Below are 560 nucleotides of genomic sequence, written 5' to 3' on the forward strand. Positions count from 1 at the left end.
TTAATTCATTTGTCTCCTTCATTCGACTGTTGTCACTCTTCAAGAAGATACCACATCTGAGTGTGCTCACAACTGAAGCTCCAGCAGACACTGAACATTCAATTAAAAATAGCTTTTGAAAGAATACTATTTGTAGGTAACTTTTTGAGCATTAAGGAACTACATTTCCACTAACGTGGTGTGTGGCGCGAAGAGTTCAGCTCTCTTGAGTTAGACTCCTAATCTGACCAGGTACCAATCACCTTGGACAAATCTTTCAATCTCTGGGCTTCAGCTCCCCAACTTGTACAAGGCGCACGCTATCTATCCATTTACCACACTCGGTACCTTCAGAGCATCTTAAGACAGTGCACACCAGCTAAGTGTTCAGCGCAGTGCTGGAACACAGAAGGGGTCTAAATTGTATTTCTTAACGATTTTTGTCATGCGACACCTTAATGAACTCCCTACCAAAGAAGAACGACTTAAACCCGGAACCTGCGACGCTGCTGGGTATCTAGTCCCTGCTTTTAGAAAGCCTGAAGGAAAAAACGCACGCGAGACAAGCACACAAGTGCCTC

The sequence above is a fragment of the Octodon degus genome, unplaced genomic scaffold, assembly GCF_000260255.1.
Source record: "Octodon degus isolate 3935 unplaced genomic scaffold, OctDeg1.0 scaffold00076, whole genome shotgun sequence".
Classification (NCBI taxonomy): domain Eukaryota; kingdom Metazoa; phylum Chordata; class Mammalia; order Rodentia; family Octodontidae; genus Octodon; species Octodon degus.